A 24,131-nucleotide genomic window follows, 5' to 3' on the forward strand; every position below is an offset into this window, starting at 1 on the left:
CATTTATTACAGGCTCTCACATCACTTATATACCTTCACAAGTTTTCTTTTTCTGACTTTCTCATCTGCCCCTACAGGTTTCCCATCTACCTTAACATGTCAACAGAGCATTCTACAAACACTCCTTAACCGTTCATGCGGGTGCTTATCCAGTCAGAGCTGTGAGACGTTCTTTCTTCTTCTAGAGGTGTCCTTGGTTCTCATGCTGTTTATCTTGCCCCACAGCTGCTGCTCTGAACAGTTTTTCTTGTATTCCCACACCTTTTACTGCTTTTTCTGCTCACCCTCTGGAAAGTTTTCCCACAGACAGCTGTTCTTAGCTAAATTTTCCTTGATCTAAAATTCAGAAACTGGGGAAAGACCTTCATCACTGTCTTTCCAGAGAGCATACAATAATTAGTCTTGATACCATAAATCTCTCTTCTATTCTTCTATAATTAGTAGGACAGAGAGTAACACTCAGATTTACAAATGTCTATTAAGTGCAGGAATTACATGATCTTTTGTTCAGCAAAAAACACATTTCTGCAATATGTAGGGCTTTGTACCAAAAGGCTCACTCAAATTTGATTTTCTCCTCCTTGTGTTGGTCCCAATGAAGTGGAACGTTGCATAGCATGTTTAATTATTTCTTTGGAAAGAATTTTCAGTATCAATACAGAAAAACACATCTAGTGTATGCACTGACAGACTTATGTACTCTGTCTCAGCAAAGTCTCAGTATGGGTTGCTCCATATGAACTTGGCTAGACACAAATACCATCTTCTATTTAGCATTTAATCTAAATGTCATATTCTGCAAAACAATTACAATATTTATTTTAAAAACTGGGAGCAAGTGGATTTATAGAGAGACTGAATTAAAAAAAAAAGGGAGGGGGGAAGAATTGGGTATAAACAAAGAGTTCTGACAGTAAATTAAAAACCAGTTTTATTTATGTTTATTTATTTATTCATTTATTCACTTATTTGTTTTTGTATGAAAAGTATAAAGATGTCAGACAGAAAACAATGTCTATATTTATTTAAAAAATAAAGAGGTGAACATTAACTCTGGAGTGTCATTTGCCTGGTGGTCACAGTTCTATGGTTATTCTGAAAAAAAAAAAAATTGCTTCAGCTCTTCAAAGGAGACTCTTCTCATTAGAAAAATTTAAGTATAACTGTAAATAGAAAGCTTCTATTGATCTGCATAGAGACACATCGTGAATTTAATTTAAAGATGGGTTTCTAATGTTTTGGTTTCCTTTTGCTGGAGGATATAGGAAGATTTGGCTTTCAGTGTCAAGAAATTTTGTTTAGAAGCTTCAATTAAATAATTCAGAAATAATTAATTCAGAAGACAACCCATTAAATTACAACTCTCCCACTGGTTAACTTAGTGCCAAAATGTATTGTTTAATTTATCATTCTTAGTATTTTTAGAAGGCCTCAAGGCAAGGAATGAAGCAATAATAAATAGGGAATAGTGGATAATTAGAGAAAGAAATGTGGAACAAAATTACTAAGGGCTTTAGGTGAAGTTCATTATTACTATTTAATAGTGCCCAAGAGCATTTGATCAAATTATGGATCATGTTTAAAAGTGGGCTGAGAAAAATCCGGATGGAGGAGAGTTTTCTCACTACTACTTTCTGAATTTTACAGAAGTTTAAGAAGCAATAGAAAAGCCAAAGCATATTGACCAAACCTTCTAGTTTCTCACATGAAGTTCTCTAGTGAGAGTTGAAGAAGACAGTTTTCTTCATTCTCTTATATATTGTTTAGGCAGAGACTATCACAAGATTAAGCAATAAAGTACTTCAAACATGAGTGATAAAGTGACAGATTGTAAGTGCTGCTCCTAGGGATTTTGAGCACAAAGAGAAGATGAATTTTTTCACTCTTCAAGATTTCTTTTTCTTTTACTTCAAATTCTATCTTAAAAGTGCACTATTTTTTTTTTTAAATACAGTTCTTTAAAACTGACCTGAACTTTCCATACACTTTATTTTTTTAATGATTATTTACCTTATAAGTATTTCATTTATTTCAACAATTGTTTCAAAGAAACAATCCTGAAGGTACATTTGAACATTAATACACATGCAAAGATACAAAACTCACTTTTTTATGATGTCAAAAACTAAGGTCTTCTCTGTTTCATTCTAAGTTGAAAAAGTTAAGAAAACTGAGAAAGCACAAGATGTGTGACACACAGCAAATAAGAACACTTAATTTATTAATTAAGAGAGTGTGAAATTTATGGAGAATTATTTTCTCTTTAAGTATTTTTAATAGAAGTCTGTATCATTGAAATATGAAACAAAATAAATGTGTATTTTACTTTTTTTTTAATCTACGAGTGCTGATTCAAATTTAATATCTCTTGTTTCATTACGTCAGACCATGATATCAAGTGGCAGGTGTTGGTGATATGGCAGTAGAGGCTGAACCTTCCCGACAATATTCTGTTGCATTTTGTTGACATATGGCAGATGGCAGCAGAGGGCAGTTTGACAAAATGGCGTCTTAAATGGAAGTGCATATGAAGCGAATGTGCCACTGAATTTCTCCATGAGGAAGAAATGGAACCCACTTACATTAGTTGACACTTGCTGAATGTTTTCTGGAGACCGAATAATGGATATGAATGTAGGGAGATGGTGGGTGGTGTATTTCAGCAGTGGCAACAGTGACAGTGGGTCACCTCCACGGGTGAAAATTTTTATGAGCCTGGTGTGCAGGCTCTTGTTCATTGCTACCAAAAATGGTAGTTGTGCTATCAATTTTTGCAAAAAAACAACAAAACAAATAAACAACAACACACACACACACAAAAAAAAAACAACAGTGTTTTGTAGGTGAGAATTTGATCTATCAAATAGTGTTATTGAACTTGTTGTATATGTTATGGTTTCCATAGAAATAAATAGGAGTCATTACTTTCAGAGCAAAACTTACTTATTTTTTCTGTGTTTTTTTTTTCTGTACTTAGAAATAAAACAAAAGGAAATAAACAATGTCTGTTAAATACAAGAAATTTTATAGGATGAAGATTCGAATTTCTCAACAATACTGATTACTAGAAAACTCAAATCTCTCTCTTTAGACATTTGATTCCAGAGATAAAGAAGGAACACTGGCAATTATACTACTTTTTCTTCACCTACTTTGCTAGATAGTGAATCAGGTTAGTTGACCTTTGAGCAGTGTTTGCAATGACCAAGTTGTTCGATGTATTTAATTTGATATTCTGGAAGTTTGTAAAACTATCAACATAACAGTAATGAATAATTTTAGTGGCAACAGTGCTTGCAGTAATAGCAAGAATAAATCATTATCCCCAAGGTACAAATTGCTATAATTATTACTCTAAGCAGAGAAGCAAGATGTTTACTACCACTATCACATCTGGGAATGATTAAAAATGAATACTGATCTGTATCCAACAGTGTGATTTAGGTAAGCATTTTGAGGCATCATAAAAAGTAGTAGAAAGCATCAGCAGATACAGATTCACATAACCTGATATTGAAGGCCTTTAGGATAAGGAGACTTGAAATGTAAAAACAAAAACAACAACAAAAAATAAACAAACAAACTAACTAAAGATCTAGTTGGAAATAAATCAGTTGTTTGGATGGATTTTACACCTAGCTTCTATGGCAATGAATCACACCTTGAACTAATCTAAGGAACAGAGAAAGACCATGGAACATTTTTTTGTGAGATTGTGGATGCAGTGCTAAGAGTTTCTTATTTATGGATCCCAGATTGACAGGCTACAGCTCAGTCAGCTGTCATAGTCTGACTTCTGTGACTTGGACCATCCCTCTCTGATGTATTCTCTGATTTCAGGTGCAGTTTCTGGGCTGCCTGTTTGCCTGTTCTGTCATGATATTCATGTCTATAACCTTGAAAATAAATTATTTACTTTGAAGGTTGGTCATCTCATCAAGTGTCTAAATCCCTTTACTATACTCTCTACTGTGTATGTGCAAGTACTTGATGTCTGACTCAGTAAACATGGGGACTGTATCACTCAAGAAATTTTATTCTAAATAAATATTCTTCTTTCCATTTTGAAGTTGAAGAAAATAGCTGAACAATCACTCTCAGTGCTAATAGAAAAAGATCGGGTATGTTAAAGAAAGAATAATTATTCCTTCTTGACACATATTTAATGTTTTTGAAAAATTCTCATCTCAATATTTTTCCTTTGCCTTTTTGTTTGTGTGTGTATGTGTGCATTCTCTAATCTTCACATTCTTACTACTAAAATCATTCTTGCCTTTTCAAACATACTTTATTAATTACATTATTTGCTTTTAAGTGATATGACTTTTCCACTACCAAATTCACTGCTATGTCTTCTGCAGTCATTGATAATGTTAAGATAGAAATTTGGGCTGTCTGCTCAGTGGCGCATTTTTAAGAGATTAATGAGCTCCCAAGAACAAAGTCCTACTACTTAATGAGTGTACTCTTCCTAAATGAAGATTACAAAGAAAATTATGATCATAAACGTCACAATGACCTTGAAAATCTGAAATGTAAATGCCTGTTCTTTTATGTTTTGCAACATAAAGGTCATTAAACTGTACAAGTAAAAAGATTCTACTTGCAAGATATTCAATATTCTGATATTCTTCTGAAGGAAAATTTCCTTCTACTTTAAAAAATCATGATGATTTAAACATGAATTATTAATCAAAAGCTACAGTCACATTTAGATATAATTTATATCACACACCTTATGATATGTATCTGTTGCAGTCTGCCTAATAATTAGGTCAATAGAAAGACAGTGCCTTATAGACAAGTATGGGTTTGGGTCAGCCTGTGAAGTAATTCATCAAACTTGGTAAAGTGCCTCACAGGTAAGTAAATGTAAGGAAGACAAAGCAGAATGGTGAGGTGCCTCCCAGGAAGAAAATTAAGTGGGTCAGCCTTTGAGGTAGTGCAGGTAGGTGACTGTTTGGCTTTCCTTGAAAATGGATTAGCATGCTAAGGTCATTCCTGAGTACATAACTTTTGGCTTGTGCCAGATGACATGCCATTATTCATGGGCTTCCTTCCTTTGAAGGTCTGCTTACTGCAGCTTATCTTAAAAATAGATCACAAACTGATTAACGTAATTCTAGTAAGAAGTCTTGTTTGTGAGCAGGAATTTACATATTACTAGAACATAAAATATCACTGACTGTGTTGGCTCTATCTTTCCTAGTTATACAAAAAGTTTAACTGATATTGTGAAATTGAAGCTACATATTAATATCTAAGAAGTTTGCAGTTTAAACAGGGATGCTTATGTACACATCTGCCTATATATAGGCCTCTGGCAGGTTTGAGAGTCTAGTGAGCATATGTTCCTGAAGTTCATATGTTCCTGACTTAGAAGAGAATGTCAGGAGCTTTGGATATTAAAACTGAAAGTTTGTTAATGCTCATTTGAAAACTTAAAATATTTTTTAAAAGGAATAAGGTAGCACGATGGAATTACAGACATGAGACTCAAACAGCAAACTGAAAGAAGAAGTGAAGCAGAATAGTACTCAACAAGGTTTTTTTTTATCCCATTTACTCTCAGATGTTTCCTTTCTTTTCTCATAAGCTCTTGTCAGCTTGTTCTGCATTACATCTGTAAGATTATAAATGGAAATATGGTATTATTTGAGGAGAAGGAGCCAAGTGGAGAGTAGAGGGTATCCAATAAACTGAAAATTCTGACAGATCTTGCTGAGTGCCAAATGGCATTTGTGTAAGTTATCAGTGCTGAAATAATTCTGGCGGCATGAGAAATTTGGCAGAGATAATTCAGAGAAAGGGCAGTTTTGTATAGGATGGCCAAGAAAGGCCAGGTAGACAATGGACCTGCAAAATATGGAAGTTAGAGAAAGGGGAAACTTCAATACGTAATTAATTGGGAAGATGCATATACTTCTTATGTAATCCGTGGCAAAACAAAATATTTTATAAAGAACGTCAGCATGCTAAGACTTGCACTGAGATACCTTACAGTTTTACACTATAGATTTTAAATAGTATATATTTTAAACAAATGAACATTAAAGTCTATGTTGGGTGAATATCTTAAGGCAAAGTGCTTGTAATGGTTGTTTATATAGCAAATGTCTAATGCAAATTCTTGAGCTCTACCTGGAACAGACTACTCTCCCTCTCCAGATGGATACTTTCACTTCTGTTTAACATGACATATTTTGTTCTTCATCTGTCCCCATAAATCTCAAAAACAGTCTACTGCAGGAATACAAAGCAATTCTATTGTTGCACTTTAAATTCTTCCTTTTTCTTAGTTCCAGTTTTATATTAAAGATAGTGTTAAAAATAGAGGTTTGGATACCTGATTACTAGTCTTGTTCCATAGCTCAGGTGTTCTTTCACTGAAAAAGGGTGAATGTGGCACAGTCATGATTGTGTGTCTCATAGGCAGAGTGAATCTCCTTGACTAATCTCAGTGCAGAGATCTAAAGTTTGCTATCAAAGTCACCGTCAGCAGCCCTTTCATAGCCAAAGGAGAGAAATACAAACCACCAGAGTGCCATTCATCATTTGTATTTCTGATTCTGTTTTAGAGTGAGATGAACCACATCTTAAAAGTGTCTCAAATTTGCTAAGGACTTAAGATTAACTGACTGACTGAAGGTCAAATGCCAGTGTTGTTTTTTTTTTTAGCGATTGTTTGGTTTTGTTCTGAAAACATTCCTGGAAGACATAAAATCTTCTGATAATAATCTGTATTAACTGGAGTGGAGTCTTTTCAGCACCATAAGACATATGTTGATTTTCAGAAAATAAGATATGATATTTGCATTTCCTTTCTATTATTCAAAGTCACAGAAGGAATTACTGTTGAATCAAGCGTTGCTATTCCCAGGGTTTCTCTGGTGGAGTTTTCTTTCCTGTATTGATTCTGATACGTGATATTGTTTTAACATACTATGAGGAGCACAGTACACAGAGAGGGCTATTGTATCCTACTCTGCTTTGTTTTTTTTAAAATTCACATTATCTAATGCTTCCAAGTAATAAAGAAGAAGATAAATCTATTAATCAATAGAACTGGAAAGTAAAGGGTCTATGGGTACAAACATCCTTACCTCTGCCAACAGATTTCCTTGATAAGTAGGCATTCAGCACAAACCTGTGAGCCATTTAAACTTGGTATTGGCAAGTGACAATATGACAAACATAGTCGTGTGTTTTGTTAATGAACAAAAAGTTCTTACTCTCAAAATAAACGATTAAATTTTAAATTACCATCAAGCTAGTGTTTCTTATTTTTAAATTGCAGACTTTTTTTTTCTTTTTTTTATTAAAAGTACAGAAATTCCTCCCTGGAGAAGCATGATTCATTTTCCTAAAGGAACTTTAATTAATTTAGGTAGATTTCATATCCACTCTTTTACTCTGGGAGCCCTTGACATAACTTAAAATGCAAGTCTTAAAAATTCCCTTTATTATGATGGAGATACAGACTTTTCGAAGTGTGTTACATTTGTATTACCCCCAAATGACAAACAATACAAATCAGAACGGTAACAGTTCTCATTTTGAAATAGATTAAAATCCTCTCCTTTCTTCAAACACTGTAAAGATATGCTGAGTTTTAGAATTACACCCTGAAGACACCCTCAAGTTAAAATTATCTATCTAAAGTAAAGAAGGGAAAGAAAAATAATAAAGGCAGAAACAATGCCTGAGTATCCTACAATATTAACACATTTAAAGATGAGATGCTGCATTTGTGTCCAACTGTCCCACTGAGGGAATCTTTAACCTGATCTGTCCTTAAGAGTGGTCTACTGAACATGAGGAAGTGAAACAACACTATAACAAGAAGAAACTGCCATTTTGGAACTCATTTCTAAGTTGGTTAGTTTTTCTTTGAATCACAAAGAGTTTAATTTCTTGACTTAGGGTAGGATTCAATTCAACTGATTTATTGCACCTGAAATCAGACCTAAGTCTGATCTAATTGTTCCGTTTCTAATCAATAACAATAAATAAACACATCTGGAGAGTGATTTATTTACCTTATCTCATAAATAATTTGTCAGATAGGAAGGATCAATACTCAAGACAATTGTTCACCTGTGGTGAAAATAAATAAATAAATAAATAAATAAATAAATAAATAAATAAATAAATTTATTCAGACTTAGTTTACATTAGAAGATGCCTATCGACTACTCTAGTGACCATGACACATAAATGTATAGTCATGACTTTTCCATGAAAGGCGTATACTCTTCCTACCTTCTCCCATCAGTTTAGAAGTAGTTTATCTAAATTATCACACCGATTCACTGGATACAAAAAGAAATTATTGCTTACTAATTTCAAAAACTTTCAGATGAAAGCTTTTGCATCTCCAGTTGAAAAACAGTGTGTTTTAGATTAAAAGTAAGTTGCTTTTCTTTGCTACCTCAATTGCTAGACAACTAAATTATTTCTGAATAAAAAGAACATACTCCTATGAAAACGGACATTACTTGTTTCCAAAAGGCCTTCAGGGGTGAGCAATAGAACACCTCATCAAGCATAAGTGCCGCAAGCTGCTGCATAGACTGTGACTGTGCGTTTGATAGAGCTTTCCTTACAGACTTGCAGGAAAGAGATTTAAGAGGAATCATAATCATAGAATCAGCGAAGTTGATAACAATATAAATATAAATATAAACAACTATGGTAGCACTCATCTGACCCAAGATGAAATTGCTGGATCAGGTCCAAAGAGTGGAGAATCCACTAGGCAGCTGATAACCCATAAAAAGTGTCTATAAATTCAGGGGAAAAGCAAATCATTCATCAAAATGTCATGAAGTGATCTGAATATCTAAGGACATTTCTCTAAAGTACCCGGGTGAGCTTATCTTTGGAGTAGCCACTCACATCCTATGTGGTCCTATGAATTTTATTAAAATTAGTCAGGGAAAGACTTTTAACAAATAACTCATCAAATTAATGTTATATGTTTCTTTTCCCATGAAATATATACTATTATCTCAATTGCCTTTGCTTTACCTACCAAAAAAAAAAAAAAAAAAAAAAAAAAAAAAAAAAAAAATTGCAGTCTTCCATATCAATAGCCTCATTACATCTACTTATCCCCTTTAGATAAATAAATAAATAAATAAATAAATCTTTCAGAACTATTTAACACCAATTTAAAAAAGAAAAACAAAGGAATCTTTCTATATAGACATGACATTGCAATTCTATTACAAATTAATATTGCTAGTCTATTGCAACAGCTATCTTTGCAGAGTTCTTGAGTATTAAGCTGTTCTCAGCATCTTCATCAATCTAGAACAATCTGGAACAGGCTGCCCAGGGAGGTCGTGGAGTCTCCTTCTCTGGAGATGTTCAAGACCTGCCTGGATGCCTACCTGTGCTACCTGGTGTAGGGAACCTGCTTTGGCAGGGGGGTTGGACACGATGATCTCTGGAGGTCCCTTCCAACCCCCATAATTCTGTGATACCATGATTCTGTGATACTAGGCATAGCTCGGAGAAACAGACAGACTGTTCAATATGATTTCACCTCATTGAAGTCATCTTCTCGTTGAGTTAATTGGAACCCAAGAGTTTCAAATCTTTTTGTAATCCATTGGAACCCATTTTCCATGGTTTTGGATATCTCAGCATTTTACTTCTTTGTTATTGTAGTTGTTGTTTGCTTTTTTCATTGCTATTTATTTTTGTGCTTTTTGCATCTGAGTTTTGAAGAAAATATTCAAAGTTTGAGATTAGTTTCTGAGTTTCTGTTAGTTTTATTTTACTACTCAATCTATTTTTGTATTAAAACAGTTGCCTGTTAGAATACAAAAACCTTTAGTAGAAAGGATTGTGAAAGTAATGCAAGAATACATATGTGTTTTCTGAAGAAGTGCAATTATTTAATGTTGTTCTTCTTTATATTGATCAATACAATCATTTTCTTATCTGAAGTGGCAAAACTAATATAAACAAAGTACAATGCACTGTCAAGACTGTAAGAAGTCAGCATTCTTTAAAAAAGAATCAGCTTATCTTTGTATGATTCAAGCTTATCAAATCAAATCATCATTATTTCATCACTAGCCAAGTTTAAAAACTGGACAATATTTAATGACCATATGTGTTTCCTTAATTTAAGAGCGTTTGTGGGTTTGTTTGTTTGTTTGTTGTTTTCTGTTTGTTTTTTTTTTTTTGGCAACCAATCATTTTTCAGGGAACTGGTAACTATCCATCATTTAGAGGTCTTCTCCTCAAAAATGTGACTCTGGGTACTGAACTGTGAAAGCTCCATGTGTTACTGTGGCTTGGCACCCATGGAGAATAATGCTGATTGAAAAACAACAGCAACACTTACACAGTGCTATTCAGACAGGATATCTCACAGTGCTTTATAATTGAAAATAATGTAACAGAAGAAAGAAGCTAAGCACTCTGCCAAGAACCCATTTGAAAGTGTTGGATTTCAATCCATCTGTAGCAAAAGGCAGAGCTTCAGTTTTTTTGGTGATGAAATACTTCTGGAACTGTGGAGGGGCATAGTGGGGAAGAAAATTTACTTCCCCTCAATTGACTATGAAAATAAGTAGCTGAACATTCCACAGACTCTGTGCTCTAGAGGTCCTGATAATGACAATGGAGAATTATGAACTCACAGTAATGAAAACAATACAAGGTTCTTATATTGTTTCTTCTTTTCTCCAATAGAGAAGAAAAGACAAATGTGTTTCAGGCAACCACTATGGAAACTTTGGTTCTGGAGAAATATGCAGAAATGATTCAGTCCTAGCAAAATCTTTGTGGCACTAATTTTTATTCGGAGGAAACAAAATATTGATTTAATTAAAAGTCTAGAAAAAGAGAGAAAGACAGTGTTTCTCAATATCACCAAGTTTGATATTTTAAACCTTTCAAAAGAGAAGAGAAAAGAGTGGAGAGGAGCCTATTTTAGAAGGTGCTTAAAGGAGGGTTTTCATGCCAGGTTGTTCTCAGTTCTTTGGAAAATGTTATCTAGAGTCAGTTGGGATGAATGTTAAAAAGCAAATATATATTGATGGTAGTTTAAAATTTGAGAGTATTTTTAAAACAAGCTAATAATAATAACAAAACCTGAGAATTCACACTGAAATATACTATTCTGAGCTGCTGAAACGTTATAGTTATGACATAAGTGATTTTCAAATAAATATTTTCAATAATTTTGGATTCTTGAGACCATATTTTCTGGTTTTGTTTACCATTTTAACTTCTCAGAAGACAGTTTAACATCACTGTAAATTAGGCCCCATTCCTGCTACTTTCCCTTTTTTTTTAGGAGAATGTATAGTTTAAAGTTGTGTGATGTGATCAGGTTGCTTACAAGCTGGAGATGGAGTGAGACATATTTCCAGCTGGAATGTATTTCCTTGAGGAATCACAGTCAACATTCATAATTCAGAGCAATACCTAAATTCTCCAAATTTATGCAAACAAAAGAATGTTTAGCTTTACATTCTAGAATCTGTAATTAGCTTCTTGATAACTATACTTCTAACATACATACAAAACAATGAAGAACCTGCTACCAATTATTTCAGTTTTTTTACAATTTAATGATCAGTATATTATTTTCCTTCATAGAAAAATTAGTCAAGGGTGGTTTAAAGACACATTACAGTCTTTAGCTTGACAGGATAATGTTTATTTCATGAATAAAGATGTTGAAAAGTTGTATTGATCTCAGATCTGCTAAAGAGGTGTCTAACATAAATTTCCAATTGATAAAGGAGTTACTTGATGAAATTTAGCAAAAATAAATAAATAAATAAATAAATAAATAAATCAGCCTTTGAAAGGTAGCGAAGATAACATAAATGTAAGGGAAGGTTCCTTTTGTTATTGGTGAATCCTTGGCAATGCCTAATATGTTGTTTAAGTTGATGTGTCAGATGGAAGAATATCATATTAATTCCTGGTGTGTTCATGTCCCAGTGACCTATTCTCATCCCAGAACTGTAGTTGCTCATTCCATTCTGCTGGAATTCTCTCATGAATCATCATTATACTAAAATCTGTTAAAAGCTAGGTCAGGAACAGTCTTGAATTATTTTAACTTCTAATAAAGCAGAGAATAAACAAGACCCTAGGGACTGAAAAACACTGTAGCAAAAAATTGAGGTCAATGAGTTCCATTTTCTCTGGTCATGGAAAACAATAGTAGGTAAGTGACAGAGCACTCACATTGTACAGACTTTGCATAGACAGATTTTTTTTTTCCTCTCTGTTTTAGTAAGACTTCTCATAAAGATAAGAATAGTATTTTGTTGGCAGTGAGAAATATTAGGAGAAAAATTTGATGTGCATGAAATATTTTTTAGGTACCACAGATTTGTGTGGATGAACATTTTGTGCTCCCAAATGAAGTATTTCCAAACTGATAATGCAGAATTTTAGATGGAGTTGCATATTTTGTATACTATACACAATTATTTTCAATCTATTCTAAAAGCTTGTACAACATTAGTATTTTTATTTCTAATGTTATACAGATAATATGCAGCATAAATCAGAACTCCAGCTGTGTCACTACTCTTGAGTGACCATTTGATATGTAGGTAGGTTACATAGATTAATATGGTAAGGATCAAATTAATTCTGCAATTCTTTTTCAAAATGGATAGAGTAATACTTGAAATTATCAGTTTATATCAGTTTTGGTGAATGCTACTTCAGAAAATTGCAATTTTCTTTTTTGTTGATAAAACAGATTGAAGAAATTGTTCCTCTTTTCATTCAGGGTTACAGCAAACAGTACTCTTTCATCTCTGTGCATCTCTAGTAGGTGCCATAATCTAACAATCAGGTAATCAGCCTAATGGATGTGAACAAGAATAAGAAATATTATATTAATTATAATAATATATTAATTATAATAATTAATAACTTCAGGCATTTTCAGTGAAGTTTTGCTGGAGAACTGGCTGCAGGGTTTTCTGTAACAAGACTTAGTCAATAACCATACCTTTACCAGGTGTGTAGCTGTGGTGTTTTGACTTTAGACAGCAGGTAAACAACCACACAGCCATTTGCTTACTGCCTGTTTTGTTTCCTCTACAGTGGAAAGGGGAAGAGAATTAGAACAAAAGCAAGAAAACTTATGGGTCAAGGTGGATGCAGTATAATAAATTAAAAAAGGGAAAAATATAATGCAAAGGAATTCATTCACCATTTTCTACAAGCATATCTATGCCCAGACAATATCTGATCCTCAGCCTCCACAAAATACAATCACCATCACCACCTTCTTCTTTTCATCACATTCTTCTTCTTTCAGTTTTTATTGCTGAAAATAATATGAACATTATATGGTATGGAATATCCCTTTTACCAGTGTGAGTCAACTCTTCTGACTATGTTCTCACCTATTTTCTTGCTCACTTGATCCTATTTGCCTGGGAAGGAAAGTGAGAAGAAAAGAAGCCCTGATTCTGCACAAGCAGTGTCCAGCAGCAGCTGAAAGGTTTATGTGCCATCAATATTATTTTAATCATAACTCCAAGACATTGCATTAAATGGGCTGCTGTGAGGAAATTTAACTTCACTCCAGCCAGAGTTAGCACACTAATTCAGTGGAGAAGTAATTACCTGAATTATAAAAATATTATAAAAATAATTATATGAAACTATCACATCTATAGTCAAAGAAAAGTTGACATTGCAAACAAAGGTATCCTAACATAAAAATTTCCAATACTTTGTCCAATTGGAATAAGGTATATTTACTTCACAGTATCATTACTGCTTGGTAGATTAAATTGTTTTGATTTCAGTATTTCCAACATAATTAATTGATCAGATTTCTTGCCTGTCTTCTGCTCTTTTTCCATCTGAAATAAGAACATAATATCAAGTGCTACTATTGTAGATGGGATAAAGTTTTAGGCTGTCACAGAGTTATCTCTAGATCACTCTCCGTGACAGAGGACAGTAGGCCCACACTAGATCAAACTGTGTTTTTACTCAGTATCTAGTTTTATATTTCTGAAAACATACTGTTTGTAAAGCAGGACCACTGACTCCTGAATTTCTTCACAATGACATTGTAACCTTTATGAATGGTTGGCTCTTTGTGCTAATGACAGAGGAAGTGAACAGATATAGTACTGTGGTGATGTGAGGTGCTACTTTGGGTGGTTGCTTTTTTTACGGCTTGATCCAAAATGCATTAGTGTCAACAGAACTTCTTTCATACTTAAAAGTCAGCATGTTCTAAGGGATTTGCAAGACTGCTGCTGAATTACTAGGCCAAATGTACCTGTTAGTTTATTGTGAATGATTTTATGAGCTCGTAGTAAAAAACTCTATGATGTTTTGTCAAAGGCCTTAGCTGACACTGACACTTTTAGTCTTAAAAGTATCTTTAAGTTATTAGATTTCTTACCTCAAAAGAATTTTTGAGTCTTGTTAAAAATACTGAGGAAAAGGTGACTTTTTAAATTGTTTTACTTAAATAAAACTATATATACATATGTTTATATATTTTATATACTATATAAATATACTATATATGGTATATATATTTTTATATATATGAGTAAAGATGAAGATGAAGAAATTTCCATGTCGAAAGGCATGAAGAATTGCAACAGAGATGTGAATTGAAGAATACACTACATCATACTTATCTCTCTTTCAGAAATCGTAATTTTTCAATTTTGCTTGATTCAGTTCATGCCATGTATGTAGTCCCATATGTAATAACACAACAGCCATGTGAAAGAAGGTAAAGTTAATTAGCACCAGTTATTCAAAAGCAGACTTTTTTCAAGATTTTCCCCCTCCCCTTCCATTCTCATCACCATCCTCTTTCCCCTGATTTTACTTGTTATTTCAAGACTATGACATCCAAAGATGCAAATTATTCTACTGCAATGGAAGGTGCATATTCAGTTCCTGTGTTTGCATGAACCAATAGAGGACTAAGGATATGCAGAACTATCTATTTAATCTGTTTTTTCTTTCTTTCTTTTTTTTTTTTTTTTTTTCTGTCACATATGCTCCAAGTTGCTCTCTCACTCCCCCTCCTCAGCTTGACAAGGTAAGAAAATAAGACTGAAAAGACTCAGGATCAAGGGCAGGGAAATCACTCACCAATTGTTTTCACAATCAAAGCAAACTTAATGTGGAGAAGAGGAATGAGAATTATCAACATCTAAAAATAGAGAAAAAACAGTGAGAAACAAAAACTAAAAATGTCTTACCCTCTTACCTTGAAGCTTAGCTTCACTCTTGGCTCTTCTATCTCCTGCCATCTGTGCAAGGGAAGGGGGGCTATGGGGAGGCCATAACAATTTCTCCCACTTTTTCCTCCTCACTCTCTTCTATTGCCGTAGCATGGAGTCTCTCCCATTGGATGCAGTCCTTCCACAGCTGATCTATGTGGGCTTCCACCAGACTACAGTGCTTCAAGAAGTGCTCCAGTACAGTTCTGTACCTGTATGGACTATGTGGTCCATTATTCTGGAATGTACTGCTCCACCATGGATTCCCCTTGGTCTGATGTTCCAGTCAGGCTTCCTGGTCCACTGTACACCCCTCTCTGCAGGTTGTGGTTCAAGCGTGGACCTGGTCTTGTATGGGCTTCACCAGGGAGTATCATAGGATGCAGGAGAATAATGCTTCCTCAGAGATCCTAGTGCTGGAAAGTTGTTTCTGTCACATTTTTTCTCATTCCCTTACTTCACATCTGCAGCACAGATTTTTTTACCCATTCTATACATGTTATCACAGAGGTGCAAACAGTATCTATAGTATTGGCTCACCTTTGGTCATTGGCATATTCCTTTTAGAGCTTGCTGGAACTGGCTGAGTCTGGCATAGGGCAGCTTTTGATTTAATTCCACAAAAACCTTTAGTGCCACTGCTACCAAAATCTTGCCATATAAATCTAGATAAATTGCTAATTGTAGCCACTTGCAGCAAAAGTAGTTGGTACTGATGTTTTAAACAGTTTTGATTAGATTTGGTTGTACTCACAAGCCACGTTATATGATTTTATATTTTATGTCATGACTGGCTGATTGCAGCCTTTATAATTAGATTGCCAGTATACACACTTTTAAAATTAGTTTGTCATGAATATACTTAATACACAATTAAAAATTATTTTTTCTAGGAAAGCTTCCACTGATAAACTCATTCATTAGAACAAGCATCAAAAGAATGGGCACCAAGAGTCTCAATTAAGAGAATTCTATGTTTTCTATGGTTTCCCATTGAATATTCATATGGTATTTTTTTCAAGCCATTTATCTTTCTCTACTGCAAATTTTGTTTGTTTGAGATAGACAAGCAAGAGAACAGAACATGATATAGAAGAACATCAATGATAGCGTAATAAATATAAACAATTAATTAGAGTTTGAATGGGACTAGCAAGCTTCTCCTATTCAGGGAACTGGAGGCCTATCAATCTGACCTTGATGTTACGAAAAAGCATGGAGAAAATCATCTTGACTGCTACCACACAGCACATACAGGAAATCCAGTTGGTCCCAGTCAGCATGAGTTTATGAAAGACAAGTCTTACTTAACTAGCATTACCTCCTTCTATGAAAAGCTGACTAATCACCTAGTGGATGAGGGAAAGGCTTTGCATGCTCCGTTTGGATTTTGGAAAAGCTTTTGATGCTCTTTCTCACAGCATTCTGTGGGGAAGTGGGTGCTCATGGCTTTAATAGTTGCACTTTTCTCTAGAGAAAAACTTGGAAAGATGGCCAGGCCCAAATACTTATGGTGAGTGAAGTTAAATCCAGTTAGAAGGCAATCGCAAGCAGTGTCCCCAGGGCTCAGTGATGGGGTCGATTATCTTTAATATCTTTATCAATGGTCTGGATGAGGGAATCAAGTGAACCTCTCAATGAGTTTATAGATTACTTCAAGTTAGGTGTGTTAGAAGTATTGATCCCCTTGAGAGTAGTAAGGTTCTATAGAAAGATCTGGATAGTTAGGATCAATGGGCTGAGGCCAATACCATGAGATTTAACAAGGATTTGCTCTGGGTTCTGCACTTGTGTCATAACAACTTCATGCAGCAGTACAGCCCTGGTCAAGTGGTTGGAAAGTTGTATAGAGAAAAAAGACCTAAAAATATTGGTAAATAGCCACTAAATATGAGCCAGTATTGAGCCCTGGTAGCCACGAAGACCAACAGAATCCTGGCTTGAGTCATAAACATTGTGACCAGCAAAGCCAGAAAAATTATAATTGTTCCCCTGTAGTCATCTCTGGTGAGGCCACTTCTCAAGTATTCAGTTTTGAGACCCTCACTACAATAAAGACATTGAAGTGTTGGAGCATGTACAAAGAAGGACAACAAAGTTGATGAAGGGTCTAGAGAATGAGTGTTATGAGGAGGGGCTGAGGGAGCTGGGATTATTTAGTCTAGAGAAAAGGTTTAGGGGAGACCTTATCAATCTCTACAACTACCTCAAAGGAAGATGTAGCAGGGCAGGGATCAGTATCTCCTCTCAAGAACAAGTGATAGGACAAGAGGAAATGGACAGAAGTTATGTCAGGGGAGGCCTCAGTTGGATATTAGGAAAATCTTCTTAATTGAATAGGTCGTGAAGCATTGGAACAGGCTTGCACACTGAAGTGGTTGAGTTACCACTTTTGACTTATTTAAATGATGTATAGATGTAGTGCTTAGAGATATGATATAGTGGTATAATTGGCAGTGATAGTTAATAGTTGGACTTAGATAGTCTTAGAGTACTTTTCCAATAATTCTATGGTTCAGTGATTGAACTCTAACAGGAAAAAAGAAATTGAAAGAAGAGGATATAAGGAACAAATAATTCTGAAGTTCTTTTTGGCTTTAACAGACTAAATGTGTATATTCAAGTCATTTCAGTTCTCAAACAAGAACACAATTTCAGGAAAATAATATTTCTTCTTAAAGATCCTTTCTGCATTTCATTGCATTTCTTGGCTTAGTAAAAATAATCTCAAAATGAAACGTGTTAATGATCTTCTTTAAGTTGCTATAAATACATAAATCAAAGTACTAGTGTTGTTCTTGCTTTATGATGAAATATTTTTCAGCTAAAGCCAATTATATTTGCAGTGGCTTATCACAGCAATTATATGAAGCAGCAGGCCAGTTGGTAATGACTTTTTTGTTAGGGGAGTGCTAAGAACACTTCCAGTGGACTCTATTACCTGGATAACAATCACAGTTTTAAATTAGGTACCAATGCAAGTAATTTAGTTTTGTTTTTGTACTTAATTGGTCGCTAACTTTCTCATGCCAATAATTTTATTTCTATACCACTCATTCATTAAATACTCCTTGAAACATCCATCCAGAAACATATCTTGCTGAGAAAAGAGGAATTCCTTATAAAATATTTCAGTGTTTGTGCGACACCTTTATCTCCTTATGAACAAATTTGAATGGTAAAGTGTGTCTTTTTCCACTGCAGGAACCATGTGGTCATTAACATAAGTCAACAGAAGCCTGGTAATTGCTTTTCTTGATTGAGTAATATTTGTGTGTAGTCTAGCATCTTGCTGCTGTGAGTTGTTAGAACCACATGCTCATAAGAGCTAGAATGAACAATTATGCAATAACTTTCCTGAGGCAGGATTTTTTTTTCCTTTCATTCTAGTGGCTGCCTGGTGTTTTATGTCCTGGAATATGACATTTTGTACCATTTTTATTTTTTTAAGAAATAAATCTAATTTAATGCAAATGTGAATGTTCTCATTATCCATATAAATGTTTAATCCTTTTTAAAATTCTTCTAATCTTTAAGGCCTCAGTGATATTTTTGTGGCAATAAGCTCTCTAGGTTAATTATGCATGTGCAACAAAGTATATCCTTTTATCAGTTTTAAATTTAAATCCTGCCTATTTACTGCTACACACAGGAACTTTATAAATCTATATTGTGCAATTTTCTGCTCCAGGCATTTTACTGAAGTGAGCGTATGCATGAGAGTAATGGCTGGAGGATGCCCTAACAGGTTCTTCCCATCTCTGACTTCTTTCTGAGGTCTGTTTCTCCATAAAATGGATTTTTGGATCAGTGGGTTTGGATTGGAGCATTGTGTAAGGTAGAATCATAAATGAAAACTCCTCCAAATAACTTAAGAAGATGGTCAGAATGAATAATCTTTCTGTAATCAAACTGAGTAGAATTCTGAAGACATACTTCACAGCTCAGAACATAATGTGAATACACATATAGATCACAATAAGTACAGTTTTCATTCCCTCCACAGTGATTGGAATACAAATATATATATATATTTAACCTAATCTAGTCTTTGAGCTAGGAAAGCTTAATTGTTTAGGTCAGACAGTAAAGTCTCACAGCTTTTACATACAGGGGTGTAGCTGCTTTTTCCCAAGAAATATCAACCACGTTTGTTAAATTTTAAATTGAAAATCGCTTATGTTTGGACATACGCTGTATCCAAATACTGAGAGGATTTGTGCAAACTGATTTTTATGTAAGAGAAACTATTTTGAATATTAAACAACCAATCAAAATTAAAGTTATGAACTCTTCCCTCTGACTTTTTAACATCAGCCAATTTGGATGATCAATTAATTTTCTATTCCTATAGAATTCTCCTTGATTTGAGAGCTTCTTACATAGAGATTTTGAATTTTTTTTTCATTCATATTAGTTAAAAAGATGGAAGAGTGGAAAAAAAAAAAAAGGAGAAGTGAGATGCTGTTAATAAGAATAGAGCAGCCAACACTTGAGAAAACAAGAAGATTAAATTGGAATATTTGGGTAACTGGAGCCTGAGGAAGAACAATAACATAATGGCTATTAATTAATTCAATTAAGGAGGCATAGAAAAGCAGCTAGCACTTTCTTGGAAAACTGTACATCAACAAGATGTCTTATCTAAGATCAAGTCTTGAGGAGCAGACAGACTCCTGCACAACATTTCAAAATCATGGAAGAAGCAAGACTTTTTCCCAAGTGAGCAAGCACTTTTGCTTTGCACAGGAAGTACCTGAAATCATCTTTTACATTGGGCTGAGGGAAGTGAAAGTTTAGTACTTTCCATTTGTTTGTGTTAGTAACACAGAAACAGCTTGAGAAGCTCCTAATCAGTATGACTGTGGCAACCATTTGGTAAAGCTAAATGGGTAGTCATGCTGATTTAAGAATTCACTGAAGACAGAAGATGTTCTTCTGCTGAATGGAACAAGAAAAGTTTAAATTCTCAGTCAGAACTGAGTAACTGTTGATTGCTTGTTAAGAAAAATGAACTGTCCTGTAACCAAAATGAATCTGGGAGTTGAAAATTGTTCAACATGCCAAAACATACTGTGGAAAGATTACTGAGAAATCATAAATAACTTTTTAAGGTGGAATAATTCCACCTCTAATAATTATCTCTAGAATTAGAAATCTTGTGATTAAAAAGATTACAGAAAAAGACTGAACTTTGAGTGACAGAATAGTAAAAAGTTAAGGCTGAAAATGAACTTTGGACTGTCTTTAGGCTTTAGAGTTTAGTAGAGGATAATGGAGATAAGCAAATGGAACTAAAACTGGAGCTGGGAAAGTGGGGAATGTAATTTCTATTTATGATAGTAATACCATAATGAGAGGAAAGCTGTTGCATAAGAGTAGCAGATAAAGAGTATGAGTAACAGAAAATGGGCACCAGGAAACTGCCACTGCTGAGATCTTCAAGAATGAGTAATAAGATAGAGAAGATGGCGGTCAGCAAGCAATTAACAGCTCTGTATTAATTTAAGAAGTTTAGAAAAATGAAAGAAAGGACTTACAATAATTTTATAGGCTCTGTAGTGAGATAGTGGAAGTGTAGTAAAAATGAAGAAATGCCACAGTGTGGAATTGAATAAATTTGAATTGCATCATCTTCGTAAAGAGGTGGAAATAGAAAGTAAATAGAGAGGTATCACTTTATTAATGTAATAGAAAAGAAAAAATAAAAATAAACTAAAGGTGTCAAATATTACTTTGGAGAAAAATCACAATAGCTATTATACTAGGGGAAAATGTTAAGTACCTATAAATACTTGTTATGATTTTCTTGTCAAATGCATCTAAAGTGAGAAAAAGAGAAAGAAAGGGAGAAATCAATCATAAAGCAATAATGAAACAGTTCACATTACTGTGCATGTTTTCACCAAGGAAGAAGACATTCATAAATGAACATTTATTAAAGAACTACAAAACAGTTGGAGAAATGGACATGCCATGTATGGAAAAGTTACACAACCTACAGGACAATATAAGAGTAAAAATGAAGTGGTTTGGACTTCCACTTGAAATATTGTGGAAATCAGAATACATCATATACTCATTGTACCGGTGATATCCTAGAATAACATCTTCATCAATGACACAGACGATAGTATCAAGTGCACCCTCAGCAAGGTTGCACATGACACCAAGCTCTGCAGTCGATACATTGGAAGGCAGGGAAGCCATCCAGAGGGATCTGGACAGGCAAGAGAAGTGGGCCCATGAAAACCTAATGAGGTTCAATAATGCCAAGTGCAGGGTGCTGCACTTGGGTTGGGGCAATCTCAGGTTTTATGCAAAGATGGGGAAGATCTCCTTGAGAGCAGCCCTGTGGGGAAGAACTTGGGGGACCTGGTGGACAAGAAGCTGGACATGAGCCAGCAGTGCGTGCTTGCAGTCTGGAAGGCCAACTGTGTTCTGGGCTGCACTAAAAAGAGGTGGCCAGCAGGGAGAGGGAGGTGATTGTTTCCCTCTGCTCAGCTCTTCTGAGGCCCCATCTGGAATGGCTGTTTATGAGGGTGAATAGTGATGGGACAAGAGGGAATGGTTTTAAACTGGGACAGGGAAGATTTAGGTTAGATATTAGGAGGAAATTTTTTACACACAGTGTGGTAGCACACTGGAACAGGTTGCCCAATGAGGTTGTGCATGCCCCATCCCTGGAGGCACTCAAGGCCAGGCTGGATGTGGCTCTGGGCCTGGTCTTATTCAGAGGGATGGAGAGCTCTTGTGCTCTCAGGAAGGCATCCTTGAAGAGTAGCCAGCTCTCTTCAACATCTTTGTCTTTAAGGACAGTGTCCCAGAGGATCTTAGCCAACAGTCCATTGAACAGCTTAAAGTCCACGCTTCCAAAGCTCAGGGTCCTGATGCCACTCTTTGCCAGGCCCACATCGCTTGAGATCAAGAACTCAACCAGGGCGTGGTCACTGCAGCCCAGGCTGCCTCCAATCTTAACGCCTTTAATATCTCCTCTGCATGGTCAGCAGCAGGTCCAGGAACACTTCACCTCCAGTAGGTCTGTCCAATACCTGGACCAGAAAGTTATCAGCGCATTCCAGGACCCTCCTTGACCTCTTGCAGCTTGACCTGTGGTCTTTCCAAGAGATAACTGAATGGTTGTCCCATCAGGACAAGAGCCTGTGAGCATGACACCTCCCGCATCTGATGTGAGAAAGCCTTATCAACAGTCTCCCCTTGATCATGTGGCCTGTAGTATATGCCTATGACCAGCTCACCTTTGTTAGTCCCATCCCTAATTCTAACCCACAGGCTCTCAACCTGTTCCTGACTGTTTCTCAGAGGGAACTCCTCAGAATCTATCCACTCTTTGACATAGATGGCAACTCCCCCACCCTTCCTACCACCAACTTCTAAGCCATTTATTTATGAGGTAGGTTTTTTGGATCTTCTTAGTATCCTGCCCTGCCACTGAAAGTATAGAAGAAAATATCACCTGCATGCCCACTCCATCAACTACCTGCCCCAGTCCCCCAAAGTCTTTCTTGATAGTCCTAAGGCTTTTCTCACTGACTTTGTCACTGCCAGCCTGAACCATCAATAAGGGTAACAATCAGAAGGCTGAATCAGACCAGGAAGTTTCCTAGAAATGTCCCTGACCCATGCCCCAGGGAGACAGCACATCTCCCTACAGGGAGGGTCAGGCCAACATATAGGGCCTTCCATTCCTCTCAGCAGAGTTGCCTATGACAACTACCCTTCTGTCCTTCCAGGTGGAGGCAGTCTTGAGGTGTGGGGTCAACTGCTTCACCTGAGGCAATCTCACAGGTGGACCTCCCTTCACACTCTCATTCACCTCTCTCTCAAGTTCCAGGGCCTCAAACCTATTGCACAGAGGCACCTGGGGAGCCAAGGATGGTCGATGCTGACTTCACCAAGCCGGTATTGATTTCCACTCCTCCTTTCTCAAACTATTGCTGGAGGAGGAGAGGACAGGGGGCTCATTGCAGTACCATCTGCCTGCCGGTTCCTCTCTCCCACCTGTTTGCAAGGCAGCAAGGGGTGACATGCCCCATGTGGAGCCTCAGCTATGCGCCAAGATCTCGGGGCTGATAGGGACTGGAACCACCAATCAGTCTCCCTCTCACACTCTTTTATGGTCCTCAGTCTCTCCACCTCCTCCTTCAGGTCGACCACAAGGCTGAGCAAGTCATTTAGCTGGTCCCATCTTATACAAGAGCCGCCTCCATCGCCCAGCACTGCAGAGGCCATGCTCTGGCACTCACGATAGTCAGTGACCTGCACACTAGCCTCTTGTGTTGCTGCCTCAGTCCAAGTGTCCAATTTTCTTGACATCCTTTTAAGCATGCACAGGACCTCAGTCTGGGTCTCCATATTCTTCTTGGTTGCAGTCTTCCTTCCGAGTGAGCATGGGACCTCTGTCTGCATCTCCACATTTTTTTGTGGCAGTAGCCTTCTGCCAGGGTGCAGCCATTGCAAACCAGCAAGCACACTAACACTACTGGAAAGCCTTAATGAGGTGTGACTGATCAGCCCACCCTGCTGCTGGTAGTGCTGGCCCTGCCTTCTCCCCACTGCTAGATCATTAACAGGAGCCCCCAGACTTACCACTTATTTGACAGTGATAACAACCCTCCTTGCTGTGTAGTCCTGTGTATGGGTGGTTTAGTTTCTCCTCGTTAAAACAGCCCAAGTGATTCTCACACACCAACTTCTCTTGTCTGTCTCACTACCCTCCCAGAGGCTTTTCTAGGCAGAGGGGCATAGATGCAGAGCTGTTGCCCTTGCAATGCCCCCACCACATCAGTCGCTCTTATGTGAGCTGACCAGCTGAGAGCTGCCCAACCACTCTGTTGTCTTGGGGAT

The sequence above is a fragment of the Tetrao urogallus genome, assembly GCF_951394365.1.
Source record: "Tetrao urogallus genome assembly, chromosome: 1".
Classification (NCBI taxonomy): domain Eukaryota; kingdom Metazoa; phylum Chordata; class Aves; order Galliformes; family Phasianidae; genus Tetrao; species Tetrao urogallus.